Source organism: Erinaceus europaeus, chromosome 7 (assembly GCF_950295315.1).
Source record: "Erinaceus europaeus chromosome 7, mEriEur2.1, whole genome shotgun sequence".
Taxonomy (NCBI): Eukaryota; Metazoa; Chordata; class Mammalia; order Eulipotyphla; family Erinaceidae; genus Erinaceus; species Erinaceus europaeus.
Window position 1 is genome coordinate 23,523,837 of NC_080168.1, and position 26,435 is coordinate 23,550,271.

The window sequence follows — 26,435 nt, forward strand, 5'->3', positions numbered from 1 at the left end:
AGTTGTGGTGAGTCTTAGGGGAGTTCTCTCCTCCCTTCAGCAGTCTTTTTGTTGGTGAAACAGACTGGAGGTGGTGCCTTAACTGGTAAACTGCAGGACTGTTACCACCCACTTAATACCTCCCTAGGCTCCTCTCTGTCCATGAGCCACTCGTGTTTGCACTCACAGGTGATTTGGTGGGTTCCTGAAATTGTTCTAGTCATGCCTTGTTTCAGTCCCAGATGATCTCCTTTGGCATTCCTAGTTGACTCTAGAAAGGAGAGGAGAGAAACACAGCTGCTGTTGTTTCAGAGCCCCACCTTATTTACTTATTGATATAGAAAAATAAATTGAGAGGGAAGGAGGAGATAGATACCTGTAGAACTCTTTCACCTATCATGAAATGGGAGAGGTATCTTAAAGGTATTCTTCATACTAGGTCCAGAGTCACTCTCGTGAAATAAGCTTTTGTCAACAGCATATATCAAGGGTGGCAAAGTTTTTCTTCCTATGTCTCCAAGTGTGCCTCTGACAATTATTCTATGGTTATTTCTTTAGGTTGTTGATGGCTCCCCAACTTACATGAGATGTAAAATAGCATTTTATTGGTTTGGTATTATTCAAATATTGAATCCAATTTTACACTGTTATAGAAATTTGACTTACCTATTTCTTCCAAAGTTAAGACACCACTGTTGATTCTTCATCATGATATTTAATATTTAGACATGAAGGCTTCCAAATAAACTTCATAAATGATCCTAACATAAAGGGAACAGAATGTCAGAATATTGCAGATGGGCCATGGGGCTCATATTTTAATTACTTTGGGTTTTTATTTCTCATAAAGGGCTGTCTTGACTGACTCATTTCCAGTAAGCACTTTTGATCCAATTTCCCTTAGGTAGTGTTCCAAAAGAAAAAAAAAAACTAAATATTAACATAGGCATGCTTAATTACTGCTTGACAGTTAACTAGAAGCACCCTATATGGAAAATTATGGAAAAATTATCTAGGGAGAATTATAAATCCAGAAGTGGTTTGCCTAATAAGTACAGAAACTAGAAAATTTTGATGATAGATTTTTCCCCACCAATTTTCCTAATAAAGTAGAAAAAGTAAGTTCAAATATCATCCACATGGGCAGACACTGTGAAATGAAGTAGGTATACACCACTACTATGGCTGACGGGAAAAGTCATGGTGAATTTTTGCATAGAAAAATGGGCCAGGTGGTGCTATACTTGGTTGAGTACACATGATACAATGCAGAAGAACCAGGGTTCAAGCCTCCAGTTCCCACCTGCATGGGGGAAACTTCACAAGCAATGAAGCTGTGCTGCATGTGTCTTTCTGTGTCTCTCTTCTATCTTTCCCTTCCCTCTTGATTTCTCTCTATCTCTAGCTAATAAACAAAAACCAATAAATAAATAAACAACACACATTTATAATATATATTATGGCTTTTCAAACAACCCAGTACTATCCAAAGCAGTCTAAGATGTATGATAACTCATTGAGTGTATGGAGAGGTATGTAGTAAAAAGATCATATATGAAAAAAATTCCCAACTTTTAACCCCTCCCAGCAGTAGATATTTTCCTAACCCATGGGATAACTTGTTTTACTAAAAATAATGTGATAGAAGTGTAGGAATGCTGTAAATACTGAATTCTGAATCTAGGCATCAAAACACATTAATTTCTCTTCTACCCCTTTGGACTCTTGCCTCTTCCCATTAATTTACCATGATGATAAAATCCAAATAATTGCATACATGTGACTAGCTGAGGACTAAAGAACTCCCTGGTAAAATTTAGCACAAATTTGTCAATTTCAAAATTGTGAGCTAAATAAAGAATATTTTATCCAGCATATGTTCTTCCCCATTTCTCTTTCTACTGCAACACCCATGATTTGTATGTTGTTCCTTTTAATGATGTCCCATAAATCTCAGATGTTATTTACATTATATTTTATTCTCTCTCTCTCCCTCTCTTTATTATCTCTAGTGTTTTCTGTTTCATCATTAAGCTTACTTATTTGATTTTCTCTTTCTGTTATTCTGCTGTTGTATTCCTCTCTTATATTCCATCAGTTAAATTGTAGTCTTTAGTTCAGTTACTGTGGCCTTTAGTTCTACCTTTTCTTTTGCTATTTGTTTCATGGACTCATCCACTGTTTCCCTGTTACTAGGGTTTACTGCCATTAGTTTCCTCATTTCTCTGAGCACAGTGAGAACCTATGTTTTGTATAAGTGATGCCATTTAAATTACACCCATTTCCCAAAATTCCAGGATCAGTATAATGTCAACATATGTAACAACGTGCCAGCGGAAGGCTTCAAGTTCAGCTGTAGGTTAATGGAATAAAATCAGTAACTCAGACCTAGTAACTCAGATGGGAAATAATTATTTCCATTGAAATTCACTGGCAAAGAAAGTATCTAGAGCTCACAAGCAGTTTTCCATTTGACTATTTCCAGAATTCTGGGATTAACATAAGCCCAAGAACTCAAAGCTGAGTTTGTTGTTGGCAGACCTCAGTCACTAAAGTAAAGAGATATGACTGATACAGAGATAACACAGAATTATACAAATCAGAAAATAGAATACAGGTATAGTATTGTTCAAAGGTAAGAGGGAAGACTTCATGAACATATACTTTCTATCTGCCCTCCTCTCCACACACACAATATCCTCATCACTACATTCTTTTTTTCCCAGCATGTATACATTAATTTTATTCCGTAGCAGAAATGATACTTTTATAGGCTAGGTAGATCCATCAGGTAGTCTCTGTGTAGCTATTACATTATTTATAAAGTAGATAAAGAGAAGATATAAATAATGAACAACACTAAAGAGATACACAAATGTGATAATTTTGTCTTAAACATCAAATGCAGAGTTAGCTCTTTAGAAAGTTCAGAATCAATAAGAAGTCCAAGAATCTGCATATATAGTGTTGAGGTAATGGATATTGGAGAGAGTGCTTAACACTTGCTCTGGATTTGTCCTCATCTAAAGTAATTATATTGAATCCTAGGCAGTAGTTTTCTTTTCTTTTTTTTTTTGTCTGTTTATATTTTTGCTTTTGTTGTTGTTTTTTTAGTATCTTGAAGAAAAGAGTGTCTTGTGCATGGAAGGCCGGGAAGGCTTGGAGAAACTGTTTTGCATAAACTCTAAAATTTTCATATAAAAAAGGACTAAAAAAAAAAAAGAAAGAAAGAAAAAAGAAAGGTAGGGGACACGGATAGTGGTGCACCTGACTGTGTGCACATGTTACAGGTTCAAGGCCCTGGTCCCCAACTGCAGGGGGAAAGCTTTGTGAGTGCTGAAAGCAGGGCTGCAGGGGTCTCTCCATCTCTACACCTCTTTATTTCCCCCTTCCCTCTCTACTTCTGACTGTCTCTATCCAATAAATAAAGATAATAAAAAATTAAGAAAAAATTTTTAAAATAAAGAAAATGTAGAAAGCATGTTCTTTATTTATGTAAAGAACTATATAATAGTCTTTATGTCAAGACTATTTGTGTGTTTACGTAGTTATTCTGATATTATCTATGGCAAAAAAAAACAATTGACATGGAGGCCGAATTCAAGCAATAAAACCCAAGATAAATGGACAGTTAGAAGGAAAGGTAATTATGTGTCCTTAATAGTTTATAAAAATATATTGTATGTAATAATTATACACGTTTTATAAATATTTTTCCTTGCTTATAACATTTTTAATATTTTTATTTATTTTGGATAGCTACATAGAGAAAGTGGGAAGGAAGGACAAGATGGAGAGAGAGAGTCAACTGTTACACTATTCTTGAAGCTTTCATGCTGCAAGTGGGGACCAGGAGCTTCAATATGTTTTCTTGTGCACTGTAATGTGTGCAGTCAACATTGTATGCCACCAGCTAGCCTAGTTTACGATATTGTAAATGCAACTGATCAAAATGAATAGCACTTCATGAGGTAGTATCTTTGAGGCTGCAAATTCTAAACATTCTCTAGTTCTACTCTGTCAGCAGCTGTTGGCAGCGCAAAGTTAGAAACTGGTACAATATTTGATATTTATTTATTTATTCCCTTTTTGTTGCCCTTGTTTTATTGTTGTAGTTATTTCTGTTGATGTCGTTGTTGGATAGGACAGAGAGAAATGGAGAGAGGAGGGGAAGATAGAGTTAGGGAGAGAAAGACAGACACCTGCAGACCTGCTTCACCACTTGTGAAGTGACTCCCTGGTAGGTGGGGAGCCGGGGGCTTGAACCGGGATCCTTACTCCAGTCCTTGCACTTTGCGCCACCTGTGCTTAACCTGCTGCGCTACCACCCAACTCGTGAAACTGGTATATTTGTATCACAGAACTCATTCATCTTTGTAAAATAACTGCTTCACCAGGACACCTGAGATATCAATAGTATATTTAAATTCCCTTTTCATCATTCTGACTAGATACTACATTTTCCTAACAGTTTTTCTTTATGTGCCCAATCCATTTTTTTTAGAGTACATCTATCTAACTTAAACATAGTTTATTATCACTAACATGGTGGAAACCCCCAATATAAAAGAAATGCAGATCCAAATGAATTATTAAGGTCACCTGGTTACGTTCTAGAAAATAATTTGGGGGCTGGGTGTTGGCACACCTGGTTGAGCGAACGTGTTACAAAGCACAAGGACCTGGTTTAAGCCCCTGGTTTCCACCTGCAGACAGGAAGCTTTGCAAGTAGTGAAGCAGGGCTGCAGGTGTCTTTCTATCTCTCTTCCTTTCTAACTTTCCCTTCCTTCTTAATTTCTGACTGTCTCTATCTAATAAATAAGAATTAAAAAATAAAAGAATTCAAGCATAGATATACCACCACTGGATGTTGATTCTCATTGAAAAAGGCTTGTCACTGGCAAGGTTAATTTTGAATGTTAATTTTGAAGACAGGACATCTGTATAGTAGGAACAGATATTCATCTGGAATGCTGTCCCATGTAAAGAAAGAAAACATCTAATTATCTAATTTTAAAATGATTAAAATATTTCAAAAAGATTTTCTTTTATGTTTTTCTTAAGCATGCCTGAGGTCACTTTCTGTGATCAGAGAAGTGACTGTTAACATTGGAAACATTGTCAGGATGTTTTTGTGAGTATTTTTCATAGCTGATGAGCAATTTTATTCTTTTTACTTGAGGAAAATCATCCTCACCAGCATACAAAAACAACTTATGTTGGGAAATTAATTTACTTTATAAAAAGCAATCATATTCTGTGACAAGTTGGAAGAAATTACTATGACTCCAGTGAGGAATAAAAAAGTCTTCAATCTTGATCATAGTACATCTACTTCTCTCCCAGGAGTTACCTATTTGCAATGTCAATTAAGGAAATAAAATTTTATCTTTTAGTTGCTTAGAATATTCCTGGAAGGAAAACAAGTTGTTGTTTTACTTTTACTTTACTTGCAGGTATTTATTCGTGCAGCTTCAGAAACCACTTCTTAACACAAGAGAAAACTTATTTTCTACACTCTCAAAATTTTTTACATAGATTATATATTAAGTATTATGAGGGCTGGGAAAGCAACATTTCAGTTATAAGAGATTAAAGAAGCACTAATCATTATCAACAGCACCCTTTTCATTCCTAAAATGCATCACATGGGTCCATTTTATATTTACTGACTAGGAATTTTCAGATTATAAATATTCAGGGAAATTGCCTGTGCTATTTTTCTCTCAATACTGGGAGAGTAATTCTAAACTTTTTTCGGTAGTATCAATAATTGTGCAGTAATTAAATAAAATTGATATTTTACTTTGTTATCACCAGGGTTATCACTGGGGCTTAGTATCTGCATGACATCACCATTCCTGGTGGCCATCTTCTTCCCTTTTCTTTTCCTTTTTCTTCTTCTCCTTCTTTACGTTCCCCTTCTTTCCTTTTTCTTTCTCTTTCTTTCCTTCTTTCTTTCTTTCTTTCTTTCTTTTTTTCTTTCTTTCTTTCTGCTGATAGGACTGCTAGAGATAAAAAGTGAAAGTGAGGAGAGAGAATACAAGAGAGGCAGAAAGCAGAGATACACATAGCAATGCACTATGGTCTTGAAACTTTTATACATATAGTAATGTGTGCACTATACCTCGTGTAATTTTGTTAGGGAATGGGTCATTTGAAATGGAACTAGAGGGTCCAATGTGCTAGATTTTTGGAGTTGGAGGGCTGACATCTCAGGCTTGGCATCTCTGGATACAGTCTGAAGTGAAATGTGGTATGGTGCCACTGGTTACACTGGTTAAGTTGAGGCCACCAGAGGTGGTATGACAAGGTAGGGCATCAAGATGAAAAGCATGAAGAAATACAAGCGAAGTCCCAGAGGTTCCAGGAAATATGGATTTTAAAGAGAATGAGGAAGGTTTCTTGCTGTCTTAGGGTTATTTAAGATAGGAATAGATAATTGTTATTGTAACTGAGTTATTTGGGAGCTTTGTTTATTTTGAAAATTTTAAATAGAAATTAGAGATGTTTCCAGTCTCAAGTGGTCAAGGCGCATTTAAATGCAGGGCATTTCTAGATCACAAGTGAAGGAGGAGTGGAGGGATGAGGCCCTGGTGGCTCACAGGTGAAATACAGGGGTTTTGTGAGGGGCAGGTGAGGTTCCTGGGATCTTGCCTGGAATTGAGCACTAAGTATACATCCGCCCCCTACCCCTGCTCCAGGGACCAGCCCTATCTGGCCCCATCATGAGCACCTGTGAGCTGGTTCAGTAAACTCAGCCAACCGAAGCCTGAGAGTGTGTCTTTTTCCTTATTCTTGATTTTTTTTTCCTTTAAAGACTTGAAGAGCGCAGCACCAGCCTGAAGCAACAGATGGCCTAGCTGGAAGAAGAACTAGACCAAGAAAAGAAAAAGTACACCATGCTGGAGATCAAGCTGAGGAACTCAGAGCGAGCTGAGGAATTCAAGTGGGGATCCAGAGAAGAGAAACCAGCTTCTGCAGAAGATGGAGGAGTTTTTCTCCACCCTGGGAAGCCTGACTGTTGGGGCCAAAGAGGCAAGAGTCCCAGGGTAAAGGAGTATGATCTTCATCTCACTCTGTTCAGCCATTGGCTTTCTCTTCAAGGAGGAACCAGAAGCCTCTGCATCCGGGATATGGGCCTCAGCAGTATGAGAGGCTCTGGATCCAGCTGGAAAGATGTTCTGATACTCTGTGGCCCCCAACACACCCTGAGAGGAGACAACAGGGAGCCTTCCCCTATGTGGGATGCAGTTAACTGCTCCAACAGTGCAGGACGCAGAGGGACCTAGAGCGAACCATCCCGTGGTCACCAAAACAGGTGGCACTTAGGTTTCTGGAAGCCCACTAGGGACATTCTGTATTCTCTATTACATTTGCACTGAAAGCATGATGCCTATTTGCCTGTCTGCCTGGCTCCTTCTTTCTGTTCATGCAAAGTAGAGGTTATCCAGTTGACCCTACTGTTGCTCAGAAGGTTGAGTTTCCTCCAGTATCACTTGGGTGCAATAATAGCAGAGGTCTTCAGAAGCAGGAACTCACCTCCCCAAGGAATATATACATACCTGAGAATCACTCAGCTTTGGTTATTGGTGGTACAGGGGATCAAACTGTGCAAGTGCTACTATGCTATCTTCTCAGACAATTTTTTTAATTGTAGTGCAGAAGGTGGCAATAATCATACTTTCTCTTTCTTCCTTCCTTTCTTTCTTTCTTTATTTCTTTATTTCTTTCTTTTATTGCCACCAGGATTATCACCGGGGCAGTGCCTGAACATCAAATCCACTGTTCTTGATAGCTATTATTTTCCTTTTATCTTTTTTTTTTGATAGGACAGAGAGAAATTGAGAGGGGCAGGGGAGATAAAGAGGGAAAGAGACAGAGAGACACCTGCTGTACTTCCTTCACCACTTGCGAAGCTTCCCTCCCTCCCCACTCCCCACAGATGGGGAGCAGAGACTCAAACCTGGGTCAGTGACACTGTAATAAGTGCACTTAACCAGGCACACCACAGGCTGACCCTAACAATCATACTTTCTTGATTGGATTGTTGATTGATTCCCAGCTGCCTTCACTCCCTCCCTAATTGTATCTCTGGCTTCTCCAACAGGAACAATCCCACTAATATTATAGATGTCATATGATTGTAAGAAAGCTAGTACTGTTGTGTGGCATATTTTATTCTTTTTGTTATATTTATTGAGCACTGTATTTATTTAAAGTATGCTCATACTGTTTACAGGAAGTCTGCTGCTTCTAAAAGCTTTAAAACACTTCATAGTGTCATAATTTACATAAAGATAATGACTTTAAATTATGCTGGTTTAAGTTTCTGTTGCTATGATAAAACAAATTCTATGTAAATGCCTTAAAACAGTACAAATAAATTATCTCAATATGTTCTAGAGCTTAGACATTTAGTGAGGCCAGAGTAATAGTTTATCAGATAAGATACCTATCTACCATATATCCATCTACCTATCATCTATCTATCTATCTATCTATCTATCTATCTATCTATCTATCATCTATCTATCTATCTATCTATCTATCTATCTATCTATCTATCTATCATAATTAGCTATCTATTAATTATCTGAACAAAAATATGCTCCAGAACAGTGTAATTGTACGGGTGCAGCTCCCCACCACCCAGGCAAAAAAAAAAAGAGTCCATTGAGTTAGCTTGGCTGTTGCTCTTTTTATGGAGTTTCTAAGGGAATCTGACTCTTTGTCTTCTGAGATTTTAAATGTCATCTGCATACTTTGTTTTATGACTTCTTCCATTTTTCAAAGTGAATTGTCTTCAAAAGCCTCCCACCCGTTAACTCTACTTCTATTATTCAGACACTCTGATCTCCCTATTGTAACTACCTTTGTAATTGTACTAGGGCCAGCTACATAATCTCACCATCTCAAGACCTAAGTTCCTTTTTCCAAGATGACAGAACAAAATATTTACAAATTCTGTGGATTAGAATTTGTGCTTCTTGGATGGATGGGGTAGGCAGGGGAGGAGCATTATTCCATTATTCTGCTCACCACAATGCCAAAATTGGAAGAAAAAAAAATGAGTGACAAGTCTCATTTTGGTAATTGACTATCAACATCTTTACTCTTAGTAGAATAAGTTATTTCTCCAAGAGAGTACAAACATTGTGCAAAGTGGTGTCCATCCACCAACCACAGATTGGATTACAAACCTTTTGGAAGTATTTTGGAGTTCTCAGCAAATACTTGGCACGATTTTCCCACCACTGACCTGTATGCAAATAGGTAACATATTTCTGAAATAAAATTCTTCAAATTTCATCATTTCTCCATTTCAGCAACTTTTTCCCCCCAGATCTGACTACTTCTGACTTTCTAAGTCTCCTTTCCCCTCCTGCACACAAGCTAGTCAGCTCCATTGTTTAAATGACTGATACTTCTAGTATCAGTCCTCTAGTAACATATGCACTCTTATTCCTGTACCTGAGATGGAAAGAAAATCACATTAAATCAAATGAAAAAATTAAATCTACCTACCAAGTGAACTTCTTGAAAAAAAGTTTTATTCATTATCAACATATAGGCTTTGTGAGACTATGGCCAGTGGCCTATGAGGATGCCAACATCCTAGATACAGTAAAAGCCTACCAATGCAGATGAGCTTGTATAATCTTTACTCACTCGCATGTCTGGCTTGATTACTAGCTTTTTCTTTGCCTTGTATATCTTGGCCAGCATTTTCTTCTTTTCCTTCCTCTGGTGGAATGCAGCTGATTCTACTACCTTTTTTTTTTTTTTTATCTCTCTGATTGGCTTGTGGCTCCTGCTGATTGACAGACTGGTCTACAGCTGTGGGTTCTCTTTTGAAGCTTTTTTTTTTATCTTTTTTTCTTCAGCTTTCTTTCAATTTGATTGGATTCAATCTTGGGGCACCCTGTGGAAAGAGCTCTGATTACTCTCTTTGCTGCTGCAAGTGGGTAGATGGCAAAGAGCACTCAGAGGTCTTATCCTTTCTTTGTTAGTACTGGCTGACAAAAAAAAAATTAAAAGAAAACTAATTTCCTACAGTAAAGTTCTGGTTAAAAAAATATCACTAAGGTGTGTGTGGGGGGGGTGGGGACTGGGAGAGTCTTGGGCGATGGTTCGTCCAGTTAAATGCACATAGTATGAAACGCAAGGACCCATGCAAGGATCCAGGTTCAAGCCCCTGCCCTTCCTCTCCTCACTTGCAGGGGGTTGGGGAGGAACTTCACAAACAGTGAAGTAGATCTGCAGGTGTGTCTATCTTTTCCTCTTCCTCTCTATTTCCCTCTCCCTACTTAATTTTTCTCTGTCCTATCCAATTAAGTGGATATTTATTTCCAAAACAGAAGGAAAGTTAATATGGTCATGACAAACCCCGACATGGCTGTGCAGCCCATGGGTTGGGGAGAGGAAAGCCTAGCTTCATGATTCTGACTCCGAACGGCACCTTCATAACAGAGGTAGCTGGATGCCCCCATTTTTAAACTTTTGATATTGTTCTTGCTAAGTTTATTGAGTTCTTTCTGTCTTTTGATTCTTAGCTCTTTATCTGAATGTGTTGTATGAAGATTACTCTTATTCACTCTTATTAGGGTGTATTTCTATTAGGATGATGGTACTTTTACCACATAGAAGCTTTTCTTTTTTTTCTTTATTGGGGAATTAATGATTTACATTTGACAGTAAATACAATAGTTTGTACATGCATAACATTTCTCAGTTTTCCATATAACAATACAACCCCTACTAGGTCCTCTGTCATCCTTCTTGGACCTGTAATTCTTCCCCCTGACCCTCACCCCAGAGTCTTTTACTTTAGTGCACTATGCCAATTCCAGTTCAGGTTCTACTTGTGTTTTCTCTTCTGATCTTACACAGAAGCTTTTCAATTTGATATAGCCCCATTGATTTATTTTCATCTTTGCTATTGCATTTGAGTTTTTGAAGACATTTCTGAAACATAGATCATGAAGTTTTCTGCCAGTGTCTTCTTCCATGTATTTGCTACCTGCAGGTCTAATGTCCATGCCTCTAATACACTAAGAGTTGAGTTGACACTTGTACACATTTGTTAATCATTATTAAATAAGTAATAAAAAAGAGGTAAATCATATGATAGTCTATCATAAAAGTTAAAGTGATTTTTTTTTTGCTCTAGGATAAAAAACATATTTAGGAACTAGGAAATCACCACTACTAACTCTATACCATGTGTCCCTTGAGTTTGAAAGTATAAAGTTGCTTAGTCCATAAGGGAAGAGGTATTTTTCAGGGAATATTTGGGTTTCAAATGAATATCTAGTACAAACTATTGTATTCACTGTCTATTGTAAAGCATTAATCACCCAATAAAGAAAATATATATTGAAAAAAAAAGAATATCTAGGTGGCAAAATTGTGTGTGTGTGTGTGTGTGTGTGTGTGTGTGTGTGTGTGTGTGTGTGTGTGTAGACTAAGGATATCAGTATCGAGAGAATCATGAAAAGCCAACTGAGATTCTCATAGAATCATAATTGATTGATGGCTAACCATAATATGAAAGAGTCTGATAATTGAATTGATTCCTAAGATCACTGCTCAGTTGATACCAGAAGGTAGTAATACTTATTGACTATTCCAGTGCATTGACACTTGGGCATTTAAATTTCAAGAGAATTCAATCTGGATACCTAGGGGAGAACTATAGCACCAATTTAATCCAGAAGAATTTCTAGAGAGATAGTATCAGGATTAGAAAACAATTGATCAACAGAACTCTTTCTAATATCTTTAGGAAGAATACAGAGTAGAGTCCAAGAAGGTCAAACTCTGAGTTTGGAATTCAGTATTTCTAGTTTTTTTAAACTTGCACTGGATTCATCATCGGGAAAGTGTTAGTAGAGGGTAGGGAGTGTGGAGTATACGCAACTTCTTTTATTGATCTGTAGTCCTATAGATCAATAATCACCTCTTTAGGAAATTTTAGTGATTCCCGATGACCAGAAGGCCTATGAGAACATTGCAACTATTTAAGGAGTTTGTAAATGATCTACTCAGTCCATATGGATAAGATAAAAACACAAAGGATTGATTCTCCTCAACCTTCACAAACTTTCCATTACTCATGTCTAGTATGTAGTTTTGTAGGAAAAAGAAAGAGTAAAATGTAACATTATTTCACTAATTTGTATAATGTGTCCAGATCCCGCTAGGATTTAGAGGTAAGTAAGACTGGGGAGATGACACAAAGGTTTACCCAACAGCGTGCCATGCCTGTGACCATGGCTCAATCCCTAGCACCATCCAGAAATTAGAACTGCGTAGGTCTTTGATTAAAAAAAAAAGTGCAAGCAAATCCAACATCTTTTTTATTTTTATTTATTTATTTTTTTTCCTCCAGGGTTATTGCTGGGGCTCGGTGTTGGCACTGGGAATCCACTGCTCCCAGAGGCCATTTTCCCCCCATTTTTGTTGCTTTTGTTGTTATTATTGTTGTTGTTACTGACGTCATTGTTGTTGGGTAGGACATAGAGGTGGAGAGAATGACACTTAAGGACCTGCTTTACCGCTTGTGAAGCGACCCCCCTGCAGGTGGGGAGCCGGGGGCTCCAACCCGGATCCTTACGCTGCTCTTTCCACTTCGTGCCATATGCATTTAACCCGCTGCGTTACTGATAGACCCCTGCAAATCCAACATCTTTCTGCTCTCAACCCCTTTTAGTCTAACCAAACTCCCTCAAATAAAAGGACAGTATACTTACATATCTTAGCTTTTCCTCACTATGACTTCATCATTAAACCGATAAATAGAATTGGCTTGGGGCCAGGTGGTGGCACACATTACAGTGCTCAAGGACCCAGGTTCAAGCCCCTAGTCCCCACCTACAGAAGGGAAAGCTTCCCAAATGGTGAAGTTGAGCTGCAAGTGTCTCTGTTTCTTTCCCTCACTAGCTCCCCCTGCCTTCTCAATGTTTCTCTGTCTCTATCTAGTAATAAATTAATAAAAATTAGAATTTTCACTTAAAAAAGAATTGGCTTAAGTGTAAAGGACACAATTACTTTAAATGAGAAATGATTCTTTATGAATTCTTTTAAACATTTTATTTTAGTTTATTTTGAATAGAAACAGACAAATTGAGAGGGGATGAGGTAGTAATAGAGAGAGAGACCTTCAGTACTATTTTACTGCTCATGAAGCTTTTTCCTGCGGGTACAAATTGAGGGCTTGAGCACTATAATGTGTGTACTCAACCATGTGTACCACTACCTGCCTCCTCCCAAAAATTTTTTAAGACTAAAAACAAGATCAAACATTTTTGCTAGACTGGTGAAATAGCTCACTCCCATAGTGTACTGCTTTGCCTTCTGTGTACATGGCCCAGACTCAAGCCCAGCCCCCAACCACTGCATTGAAGGAAGCCACAATGCTGTGATCTTTTTCATTGCTTTTATCATAAAAAAGAAATGAATTGAATTATTTTTCAGTATTCATAGAAATGCAAAGGCATTTTATAAGAAAGTATGAGTGAAAAGAAATACAGATCTCATATAGACATTCTACTAAAAATGTGAAGACCAAAAGTGATTTATCTTAAAAACTGAAGAAGAGCAAATCCTTGGAAGACATTTCTGAAGCATTACTGAAGTCCCAGGAAATTAAGAAAAACTATTTTGTGTTACACACTTCATTGATCTATATCTGTAGCTTTTTGCCCTCTTCTTAATTTTTGATTGAATAGACTATTTTTAAAATATATGAGAAAATATAAAGATAATCAAATCAGGAAGACATATGAGCAAATGTACTTTGAGTAAATAGTCTATAGCTTATTTTTAGCAATATCTTCTGTGAACATTTATATCTGATTTTCTTTTTGTAATTTCTTTATTGGGGGATGGATGTTTTACATTTGACAGTAAATACAATAGTTTGTACATGCATAACATTTCTCAATTTTCCACATAATAATACAACCCCCACTAGGTCCTCTGTCATCTTTTTTGGACTGGTACTCTCCCCCCAGCCCCCACTCACCAGAGAGTCTTTTACTTTGGTGCAATATATATCTGATTTTCACTTCATTTAAAAAGGATAAACATATTATTGTATGGGTAAAATTAAGTAACTAGCTTTTGTTGGAAAAACAAAATTATACATATTTGAAAGCCTTGCTTAGAGTAAAAAATAAAGAGTGTATGAAAGAAGCATGTATTGTGCTCAAGAAATTATCTGATCACTAAGGATGAAACAAAACAGACCAAAAGAAGAAAAGATATAAAGCACAGTCATTACCCAGGCATCATGAGTTGTGACTACTTTAAGTCTTAGTAAAGTGAAATTCTATGATGTTACAATTTGTTTATGAAAAATCTTTGGGAAATACTAGTGGTATATAAAAATTAAAATCAGGGAGTCGGGATGTAGCGCAGCGGGTTAAGCGCAGGTGGCGCAAAGCACAAGGACCGGCATAAGGATCCCAGTTCGAACCCCGGCTCCCCACCTGCAGGGGAGTCGCTTCACAGGCGGTGAAGCAGGTCTGCAGGTGTCTATCTTTCTCTCCTCCTCTCTGTCTTCCCCTCCTCTCTCCATTTCTCTCTGTCCTATCCAACAACGATGACAACAACAATAATAACTACAACAATAAAACAATAAGGGCAACAAAAGGGAATAAATAAATAAAAATAATTTTAAAAAATTAAAATTAAAATCTAAGCACTTCTGGGGACTGACAGGTAGTTCACCCAATAGAGTGCACATGTTACTGTGAGTGAGGACCCAGCTTCATACTCCATGCCACATGTTTATCTGCCTCTGAGAAGACTCACAGGCAGTGGAGCTATTCTGTATCCTCCATCTCTCTCAGTCTCTCTCTCTCTCTCTCTGTTTCACATCTCTCAGCCTCTACCTAGAGGAAAGAAAATGGAAGAAATGATAGCTTATAGCAGTCAAGTTGTACAGACAAATCCCAGTGACAATCCTGGTAGCAGGAAAAAAAACTTAAGTATTTCAACTACATATCATGATATATAGTAATACAGAATAAAATATATCATCTGTTTATATTTTTGAGGCCTTATTTTTTCTTTCTTCATAATTGTATTTGACAGGACAGAGAAAATTTGAGAGGGGAGGGGAGAAAGAGAGAAAGATAGATACCTGCAGACCTGCTTCACTGCTCTTGAAGAATCCCCTGATGGTCTGGGAGGTGGCACAGTGGAGAAGGTGTTGGACTCTCAAGCATAAGGTCCCTAGTTTGGTCCTCGGCAACACATGTGGTTCTGGTTCTTTCTCTTCTCCTACCCCTCTCATTAATAAATCAATAGAATATTAAAACAAAAAGAATCCCCCTGCAGGTGGGTAATGGGGTCAAACCCAGATCCTTGCACACTTAACTGAGTGCACTATCACCTGGTTCCCTACAAATTTTCTTAATATATTTCTTTTTTAAAATATTTTATTTTATTTATTTATTCCCTTTTGTTTCCCTTGTTGTTTTATTGTTGTAGTTATTATTGTTGTTGTCGTCGTTGTTGGATAGGACAGAGAGAAATGGAGAGAGGAGGGGAAGACAGAGAGGAGGAGAGAAAGATAGACACCTGCAGACCTGCTTCACCACCTGTGAAGCGACTCCCCTTCAGGTGGGGAGCCGGGGTTCGAACCGGGATCCTTATGCTGGTCCTTGTGCTTTGTGCCACCTGCGCTTAACCCACTGCGCTACATACAGCCCGACTCCCCCCCTACAATTTTCTTTTGCAGTACATATGTAGGAACGAGTGAGTGCAATTAAACTGAAAGTCTAATATAATATAACAAATAGCAACCAGTGCGCCAGATAACCTCCTGGAAGGGCACCTGCTTTATCACACAGGCAACACAGGGTCTAACCTAGCCCCCCCACTACAATGAGGAAAGCTTCAGTGTTGTGTCGCTATTACCCCCTCTAGCTCTCTGTCTCTTTTCACCCAAAAAAGTAGGTGCAGAGTGGTGAATTCCAAGTGGTGAATGAATGAATAAATGAATTAATTAATTAAAAATAACAAGTTAGTGTAGAGTGTCATAAGTGGCTTAAAATGGGAGATATACTCAGCATATGTAAACATGCAATACCAATGAGAAACCATTTCCCTTTTTTTCTTTTATTTTTAAATTTCTTTATTGGGGAATTAATGTTTTACATTCGACAATAAATACAATAGTTTGTACATGCATAACATCTCCTAGTTTTCCATATAATAGTACAACCCCGACTAGGTCCTCTGTCATCCTTATTGGATCTGTAACCATTTCCTTTTCACCTAATTAATTTCTATATTAATTATTTCTCTGGGGGACATATTGATGGTATTCACATTTTTTATATTAACTAATAACACACACCAACAGAAAAGGAAGAATGCCCATGCCACCTCCTAACTAAAATAATAATAATAATAATAATAATAATAATAATAATAATAATAATAGAAATATGGCATGGTATTGCTGAATTTGAAGGAGAGACTTCAATAGATACTTGATCTCTGAAAATCTGCATTATCTTTCTGAGTCACATTTATTTATAACATGGAGAAAATTATGTTGACCTTAAAGGTGAAATGAGATAACATAGACAAAGCACCTTACTTTATATCTGCCTGGATCAGAGCTACAGTTTAGTATTAAGCCTAGTCCTTTGTAAGCTCGGAAAAGTAGGGTAGAAGTTATAGATCTCTCTCCAAGACCTATAAAACCATGATGACTATACTAAAGTGAAAAAGACAGAAGATCAAAGTTAGCCAGTCCTTAGATCAGTGAGGGCATAGAATCAATCTATTAGTGAACTTAAAGTAGATCTCACCAAATGCTTATAGTATAGGCTTTTTTTTTTTATTTTAAAAAAATATTTATTTATTCCCTTTTTGTTGTAGTTATTATTGTTGTTGTTACAGATGTCGTCTTGTTGGATAGGACAGACAGAAATGGAGAGAGGAGGGGAAGACAGAGAGAGGGAGAGCAAGACAGACACCTGCAGACCTACTTCACTGCTTGTGAGGTGACTGCCCTGTAGGTGGGGAGCCGGGACTTGAACCAGGATCCTTAAGCAAGTCCTTGCGCTTTGCGCCACGTGTGCTTAACCCGCTGCACTACTGGCCAACTCCCTAGTATAGGCTTTTCTAAGATGTCTACTGAATGATTTGTTTTTCAATAAACAAAATAAGTATCATCTAGGTATGTGGAACTATGGTTAGTACAGATTTTCAGAAGCAATTGGTACTATTTCCTAAAATTATGAATACTACTTAACATTAAGATCATCTGCATAAGTAGCTGTTTTAACAGAGAAGCCAATGTCATGGTGCAATAAACATCTAATCTAGTACATTGCTGTTTGTCATGACCACTTCCTCATTTTCCTCATCAGGTAAGAAACACCCTCTGCTCTCCTTGGTATCTAAGATCTGTATCTCACATCTGAGCTTAGAATGTAAAGATTCAGTCTGTCTCATTTACTCTAGAATTTACAACCATGTATATCATTTAATTTGGTTCTCTTCTCCAACTAGTTTTTCTGATGTGAATTTGTTAGCCAAGTCAGTCTGAGAAGAACCCAAAGGAATGCAGGAATTTTCTCCTATGTGCCTATGGAATCACTGTGGATGGTTCAACAAATGACAAAAGGGAAACTTTCTAAAAGATCAGCAAGCATATGTAAGATACAGGAGTAACATTCCAGAATGAGGGGCCAAATTATAGTGAATACAAGCCCTAGGGAATTTGCTTTTATTCAATGGTTGTGGAACATTTTAATCTGCCAGTGACCTTTTGTGCATTTATAGCATCACTCACAGACCGTACAAAACTATCAACTTAAAAGCTAGCATGTAATGTTGCTATGAAAAAAGCCCATAGATTTATTAATTTTTGAGTCCCTTCTGCAGTTGCTTTGGCAGGACTAGACCAAATAAATTTGTGTGTCATATGTTCCCCACCCTACTTTACTACAACTAGAACACAGCTCATCAGGCTTGAGATAAATCCTTAAAGAAGATATTTTTTGTATAACTAAATACTAGTCTAGTATTAGGATAATAATGCAAAGGACTTTACTAGCTAAGGTTTTATGAGTCAAGCTAGAAAGCCATGTGTTGGGGGGTCACTTGATGCTTTCACCAGTAGACAGAGCATGATTTCCTTCTAGAATATTCCATAACCAAGGAAATCCCATTGCTGGTCACATCTCAAGAGAGATTTCAGATTTGAGCTTTGGCCATTTCAAAGGGTTCACTTTCAACAATGTTCAATACCATTAAAAAATCTTTTTTTTTTTTTAGGACTGTGGAAATTTTCAGTAAAATGGAAACAAATTGCTATAAGTAAACCATTTGTCACAGTCTGATTACTTTGCAGCCACTCTGGGAACACCTATTTGTCATGCTAGATCAAGATAACCACAGCCTGACTAGAGGAAATGGCTTTTTGCCTACTAGTTGTGATTTTTTTTTTTTTTAATGCTTACCCAGAGAGACGTGCTCCACGGAGTCTTCATGTTGCACTCCAACTGTGTGACTGAAGAGGAAAGCTAAGGTACTAACAATAAATCGCACCATTCAAAAAGCATTTACAAGCAAAATAATTAACTATGCATAAATGTAAAACTCAGGGCTAGAAGTAAATATATATTTAAAGTACAATATTTCACTGTATATGTTTAAGTTATTTAAATGAGAAAAAGTTAAAGAACTGTTATTTGGTTGGAAAAAAAGAATGGAGAACAGTCAAATAAATGCTTTCAGCTACATTAATATTTTTAGAATTTAGTGGCACTTAAGAGACACTTACCTGGTGATTTGTTAGTTAATTGACATGAATGAGATTGCCAGTTTGTTCTCTTAGTTTTACTGAACTTTCAAGTTGAGACTACATATATTAAAAACATTGTTGAGACAACTACTTTTTCTGACACATCTTAAGTATAATTTGGATACATAGAAAGAAAAGGTGATTACTCCATATTTTTCCTATTTTTTTTCTTATGGAAATACTCAAAAACTTTAATTAAATTTACACATGGTCAGGGCAATTTACAACTTGCCAGATTAGCTATCACAGTTAGAAAGGTCTTATCCTAGGGAATGAGATATTTTTTAATCTATAAATGCTTTTAGATTCTCTTTTGCATCCCTAATGTACAAGAAAATGGCCTTATTTTCCAACAGCTTTGCTAGCTCACCAATCATGTTGTTATCATAATTCTGTGTATAATAGCAAAGATACTCATTGCTTTCTTAATTTAAAAAGAGTTGAAACTTGAATTTAATGCATGATATTCTGACATGGATAACTATTTTTATAACTACTGTATTTTTTCCCTCTGTGAACACAAACTCAACTGTTATCTGTAGAATACTATTTTGAACCTACTTATCTTTATTCACTTTTTCATAACGTTGTTTATATAATTTATTATTATTATTTTATTTTTTCCCTTTTTGTTGTCCTTTTTAAAATTGTTGTTGTAATTATTATTGTTGTAGTTGAGGCCATCGTTGTTAGATAGGACAGAGAGAAATGGAGAGAGAAGGATAAGACAGAGAGGGGGAGAGAAAGATAGACATGTGCAGACCTGCTTCACGGCCTGTGAAGGGACAACCCTGCAGGTGGGGAGCCGGGGGATCAAACCTGGATCCTTATGCCGGTCCTAGCATTTGGCGCCACGTGCGCTTATCTCACTGCACTACCGCCTGACTCCCTTTTATACAATTTTTAAGAGTCTTTTTGTTGCTAAAACTCAGACCTAGAAATGGTGTGCCTCAGCCATCCAATTTGGTGCTTTCCATCTCCAAGGGCAGTTTTTAGTCCTGGGAATTGCTCACTTAACCTCTTTTTGGTCCACAAAGCACACGTGTCTGTACTCATCTGTGATTTTCTTTTTTTCTTTTTTAACAGCCATTTCTTTAACTCAGACGTGGAAGTGGTGAGCTTCAGCTGCCAAACTCCCATCCTGGCACCAGCCATTCCTGAGGATAGCCTTTTAGTCCCAGGAATCGCTCCCTTAACTCCCTTTCTGTCCATGAGCCACATGTGTCTGTACTCACCTGTGGCTTGGTGAGTGTTTGGAGATTCTGGTCATAGTTTGCTGAGTTTTCAGGTGATTTTTCATTGCTTTTTGTAGTTTACTGAGGAGAGCAAAATGCTGCTACTGATACTCTGTAGCCACACCTCCGGAAGTCTGAAATTAAAAAAAAAAATCTTCCTATTATAAATTTAATGCTTGTAATTGCTTTTGTGATTTAATGTGCTACCCTGAGATTGTCTAATCTTGGATTGTTAAATAAACTCAGCATAATTTAAGAAAATATAAATCTTATTTTATCAAATTTGATAATAAGTATTTATAAGGATCTTTGTAGCAATTAATAGTGATACTCAAATGTAATCTGAGCTTCATTAATTTCTTCACCTCTTGGTTTTGGATCCTGGTACTCCGTAGGAGTCCTGTGAAAGGAGAGCATTAATGGAAGGAGAAAGATGTTGCTTAACTAAAAGTCTTAGCTTTGCAAATTCTCTTCTCTAGAGTTGACTATACTAATTCACATATAATGGAAATAACCTTTTATTTTCATTTTTAAGAAAAGGATCTTTGATATCATAGCCAATACTATAAAAAGATGTGTCCCTTCACCTAACTTACTAATTGTTTTCTTTTAATTAGCTCTATTATCTAGTTAATATCTACCTAATGATACAGTCTCTATTTAGAAATTTATTGAACCTTTTTGGACCTGTCATCCAAAAAGGATGACAGAGGACCTAGTGGGGGTTGTATTGTTATGTGGAAAACTAAGAAATGTTATTCATGTAAAAACTATTTTATTTACTGTCAAATGTAAAACATTAATGCCCCAATAAAGAAATTTAAAAAAGAAAAATAAATTCATTGAACCATCCCTCTATCATTTATGTGTCTTTAATTATAAATACATTTTTTTTTGTCCCTGGGATTCAATAGTGCATTGAAATTTTCAGAAAGCAAGAAAGAGATGGAGAGACACCACAGCACTGGTGTAGGGTTGGGGCTCAAACCTTGGTTGCACTCATGGCAAAACAGGTGTACTTCCAGGTGACTAGCTTATTTATTTACTTATTTATTTATTTTTTGCCTCCAGGGTTATCGCTGGGGCTCAGTGCCTGCACTACAAATCCACTGCTCCTGGAGGCCATTTCCCCCGTTTTGTTACCCTTGTTGTTGTCGTTGTGATAGTATAGGACAGAGAGAAATCGAGAGAGGACAGGATGACAGAGAGGGGGAAGAAAGATAGACAACTGCATATCTGCTTCACTGCTCGTGAAGCCCCCTACCACCTCAGGTGGGGAGCCGGGGGCTTGAATCTTGATGCTTGTGCTGGTACATGTGCTTTGCACCATGCGCGCTTAACCTGCTGTGCTACCAACCACCCTCCTACATCCCGTGACTATCTCCTAGGCCTCGTGGAAAATTTTTTTTTAGTTTATTTTTTTGGAAATGTTTGTGTATACATGTATTTATGTATTTATTTTGGATAGAGGCAGAGAGAAATTGAGAGGGGAGGAGGAGATAGAGACGGAAGGAAAAAGAGAGAGAGAAACCTGCAGTACTGTTTCACTGATCATGAAGCTTCTGTCGTGTAGGTGGAAGCTGGGGGCTTGAACTTGGGTCCTTGCCCACTGTAATATAGGTGCTCTACTAGGTGCATCTACCTGGCCCCTTGCAGGTATTTTTAAGAATGTCATATGCATATGGGAGTTGAAAAGAACTTAACTCAAAGCTTTGTTAAGACTCTATTTTCTCATGGATGGAGAGGCGGTATACTGGTTTTGTAACTAAAAGCTCCAGATTTTATCATTACCAAGGATTTATGGCCAGATAATTGCTCTGGTCTCTCTCTCATTAAATAAATGACTATTGTGGTCCAGGAGTTGGCACAGTGGATAAATCACTGGACTCTCAAGCAGAAGGTCCTGAGTTCAATCCACAGCAGTGCATGTAGCAGAGTGATGTCTGGTTCTTTATCTCTCTCCTCCTATCTTTCTCATAAATAAATAAATAAATAAATAAATAAATAAATAAAATATAAAAAAATAAAACATAAATCAATATTTATAAAAACTATACATATTGCCCTCATTTTGTAGTGGAATTTTTGCTTCACAGCAAAATCGAAGGCAAGGTATAGAGATTGTCCAAATATTTCTTCCTACTGCATATGCAAAGCCTCCTCCAGCACCAACGTCGTTCACCTGAATGGTGCATCTGTTAGTAAAAATATACCATCATTGACACATCATAATCAGCAATAATTCATAATTTATTTACTCTTTTGATTTTCTTCCAAATATGTTTTGATTTATGTAAGGAGAAAGGGGAGAGAGTGTACCATTCTGGTGTGTGAAACACCCGAGATTAAACCAGAAAGCTCATGCATGTAAGTCCTGTGCTCTAATTCTTACATCCCTGGGTCAGAGTCCATAGTTAATACTACAATTCAGTAGTATTAAATACTACAGCCAGTATTATCTAGTCTATGTATTTAGAAAAAGAAGTAAAATAATAAATTGGGGCATTCATCATTTTAATAGCATATATAGTGCTTTGAGTGCTCTAATAATCCTCTGTGCACTGTCTTTTCAACCCTATTGCCCTTAAACTCTGACAATGATCTTTTCTGTCTCCACAGTTTATTTCATTGGTATGTCGTATACAACCTTTTCTGATTGGTTTCTGTCACATAGTAATATGCATTTAAGCTTCCAATATTTTCATGAGGTTTGGTAGCTCATTTCTATTTAGTCATTTAAACAATATTTTTGCATTTTGTACATGCCATCTATTTATCTACTGAAGGACCACTATGAACAAAAATGGATAAACATTCGTATGAAAGCTTTTGTGTCAACAACTTTTTAACTCTAAGTAAATATTAAGCTTAAATTGTGGGTAGTATGCTTAGTTTCATATAAAATTATACAACTGCTGTGCAAAGTGCTTATGCCATTTTTGTATCCTTCTAGTAATATTGCTATACATCTATACTGACAGTTGATATAGTCAGTACCCTGGATTTTTTCAGTTAAAATAGATATGAATGATTTCAATTTATATGTTCCTAATGGTATATAATATGAATTAGCTCCCCATATGTTTATTTGTCTTACTGTAAACATGTATACATGTTTACAGTAAGAAATATTCTGTTTTTGCCTCATTTAAAAAAGGAGGACATTTTATTATTAATTCCAAGAGTTCCTTGTATATTTTGGATTACTACACTCCCTTATCTATGTGTCTGTTGCAAATTCTTGCTACAAGTCTGTGGCATACCTTCTAAGCTTCATGACATTGTCTTTGTTGGATAATTTTTTAAAATTTTAATGAAGCCCAGATTATTAGTTTTTTCCCTCCATGAAACCTGTCTTTGTTGTATCTAAAAACACTACCATATATCCAAGGTCATCTAAGCTTTCTCTTATGTAATTTGGTAGTTTCAAAATTTACATTTAAATTCATTATTCATTTTACATTCATTTTTATGAAGAGTGTATCTTCTGCCGTTATTAATTTTAATTGTGTATTGATTCCCACTTATTCCAACACAATTCATTGAAAAGATTATCTTTGCAGCTTTTTTCTACTACTCTGTCAACTATCAACTGACAGTGTTACAAAGATCTGTTTTGTTCCATTGATCTTTCTTTTGCCTATAGCAGTCTATCTAATTCTTAACATCAGGTATAGTCAATCCTTCAACCATGCTCATTTTTTTAAGTTAATGAACTTGTGGTGTATTGATATTTGGTATATTGCTTTGGAATCGAGTGCTGTACATCTATGGCATAGGTGGTGCCTAGAATTGAACCTGGGACCAGGAAGCCTACAGTAGCTTAGTCTTTTGCATAACCACTATGTTATCTTCCCAGCTAACATTGTTCTTATAAGATTGTGCTAACTACTCTATGTATTTGACTGCTTCTTATAACTACTGCTTTTAAAATTTACTTATTTTTGTGAGAAAGAATAGGAATGGAAGTGGATTGACAAGTAGACAGACCAAAACACTGCTCAGCTCTGGTATACCAGGAATTAAACCTAGGTATTCAAGTTTGAATGTTCTGTGCTTCACTGTGCTCAGTGACCTCCCTTGCTTCTATGTAAATTTTAAGATCAGTTTATTCATACCCATACTATTTAGTTGGATTTTTTTTTTTGGAGGGGCATTACATTGTATTTTTTTTTCTCTGTATGTTGTTTTTGCTTTTTTAAAAAAAATATCTTTATTAGGGGATTAATGTTTTACATTTGACATTAAATACAATAGTTTGTACATGTATAACATTTCTCAGTTTTCCACATAACAATATAACCCCACTAGGTCCTCTGTCATCCTTTTCCAGGACCTGTACTCTTTCCCCCCACCCAATCCAGAGTCTTTTACTTTGGTGCAATACACCAACTCTAGTTCAGGTTCTACTTGTGTTTTCTCTTCTTTTTTTTTAAATTTATTTCTTTATTGGGGAATTAATGTTTTACATTCGACAGTAAATACGATAGTTTGTACATGCATAACATTCCCCAGTTTCCCATTTAACAATACAAGCCCCACTATGTCATTTATCATCCTTCATGCACCTGTATTCTCCCAACCCACCCACCCCAGAGTCTTTTACTTGGGTGCAATATGCCAATTCCATTTCAGGTTCTACTTGTATTTTCTTTTCTGATCTTGTTTTTCAACTTCTGCTTGAGAGTGAGATCATCCCATATTCATCCTTCTGTTTCTGACTTATTTCACTCAACATGATTTTTTCAAGGTCCATCCAAGATCGGCTGAAAACGGTGAAGTCACCATTTTTTACAGCTGAGTAGTATTCCATTGTGTATATATACCACAACTTGCTCAGCCACTCATCTGTTGTTGGACACCTGGGTTACTTCCAGGTTTTGGCTATTACAAATTGTGCTGCCAAGAACATATGTGTACACAGATCTTTTTGGATGGATGTGTTGGGTTCCTTGGGATATATCCCCAGGAGGGGAATTGCAGGGTCATAGGGTAGGTCCATTTCTAGCCTTCTGAGAGTTCTCCAGACTGTTCTCCACAGAGGTTGGACCAATTGACATTCCCACCAGCAGTGCAGGAGGGTTCCTTTGACCCCACACCCTCTCCAGCATTTGCTGTGTTTTCTCTTCTGATCTTGTTTTTCAACTTCTGCCTCAGAGTGAGATCATCCCATATTCATCGGATTACACTGTATCTTTATATTGAGTTGGGAAGAACTGATATTTTAATAAGATCAAGTCTTCCCATTTATGATCACAGAATCTATTTTTACTCAGTTCTTTGATTTGATATATAGAGTTTGACCATTTTTCTCATATAGATAGTCTGTATGTTTTGTTAGATTTACATCTATTTCACCTAGGGGGTTGCTAAAGTTATTATAGTTGTAAATTCAAATTTCACTTTTTCACTTTTGGTTTACAGAAGTGATGAATCCTTGTATCCTGAACTTTTGCTCTAATGCCCAGTAGTTCTAGAAACATTTTGGTTGTTTATTTTGAATTTTCTGTGTGGACAATCTTATCATCCACAAAGACAGTTTTATATATTGATTCTCAATATATCTGTACAAAATACTGTACTGTAAGAACTACTAGATTATACATGAATTTAGAATGTTGTTAAGTATTTTTAAGATAAAAATGAATTTTACATTTGACTTGCTAAAAGCCAAATTCAAAATTTCTAGCTTCTTCCTCAGTCTGAGTGTTATATTAGGTGGACAATGGTATTTTCTCTATTTTTATATAAAAGTTTTTCCATTTTATTAAATAGCCTATTCTAACATGCTTGGGTTTTTAGCATGTCCCAATAGAATAGCAACCAAGTGATGATGTCACTTGTATAAAGCACCAAAATAAAAACAAAGCAAACACACACACCAAATTTTATAATGTAATTTTGCTTAAATTATCTGAAAATTAAATCTTCTTTTATGTTTCCTAAGGGAGAAGATGCTTTGAATTCCCTAAATTAATAAATATATTAGGTAAGTGCATCAAAAGGAGAAAGATATTTTTAAAAGCTGTAAGAAACTTTCAGACTATAAATCCATACCCTGGCAATTCCCTGAAAAGTATTCTTCTGATGGATTTTCAGTATCTCATAATTGCTTTAGGATTATCATTACAATTTAAAATTGGTGAACTATATTTCATACAATGTATGCTAGCATTTGTTGATATGATAGAATATACCAAGAAAGGCCTGTCTTCTTTGTGGTAAAAATACTTCTATTTGGTTACAGGCATGGTTCACTATGACTACAATATGTCTTAACAAATATAAGTTAGATATTTAAGGGAGTCAGGCGGTAACACAGCAGGTTAAGAGCATGTGGCACAAAGCACAAGGACTGGCATAAGGATCCTGGTTGGAGAACCCGG